General features: G+C 76.9%; 1 protein-coding gene across 1 annotated transcript in view; it reads left to right on the top strand.

The window, feature by feature from the left end:
• Window positions 1-363, top strand: part of LSM14B (LSM14B, SCD6 homolog B (S. cerevisiae)) — a 13,649-nt gene that overhangs the window by 1,053 nt on the left and 12,233 nt on the right. The gene's annotated exons all lie outside the window — the stretch shown is intronic.

Genomic DNA, 363 nt, shown 5'->3' with positions numbered 1-363 from the left:
CCGCCCCGCCTGGCCCCGCCCCGCCCGCAGCGCACGTGGCACCCTCGCCTGGGCTGGTCACGTGACGCAGGCTCCGGGCTTTTCCCTCCCTCCCTTTCCCTCCGCGTCTGACCCCGTCTCCCCGTCTGGTCAATAGCAAGCAGCGGCGGCGCATGCGCGGCGGGCCCGCAGCACGCCCCCGCCCTGCACCCCCCCCCCTCCTCCTCCTCCTCCTCAGCCCGTCTCCCTCCGCCCTATAAAAGGCGGGCGCGGCGGGGCTCCCTGCTCCGCAGTGTGCGTGGGCGGGCGCGGCGGTTCCGCGCGGCGGTGCGGCGACCCGCGCGGCCTCCTCTTTCCCTCCTTCCCCCTCAGCCCGGCCCGGAG

The sequence above is a fragment of the Haliaeetus leucocephalus genome, unplaced genomic scaffold (genome assembly GCF_000737465.1).
Source record: "Haliaeetus leucocephalus isolate CR32 unplaced genomic scaffold, Haliaeetus_leucocephalus-4.0 Scaffold273, whole genome shotgun sequence".
NCBI lineage: Eukaryota > Metazoa > Chordata > Aves > Accipitriformes > Accipitridae > Haliaeetus > Haliaeetus leucocephalus.
The sequence above is the reverse complement of the archived record's forward strand: the minus strand, read 5'-3'. Positions and strand labels throughout refer to the sequence as shown.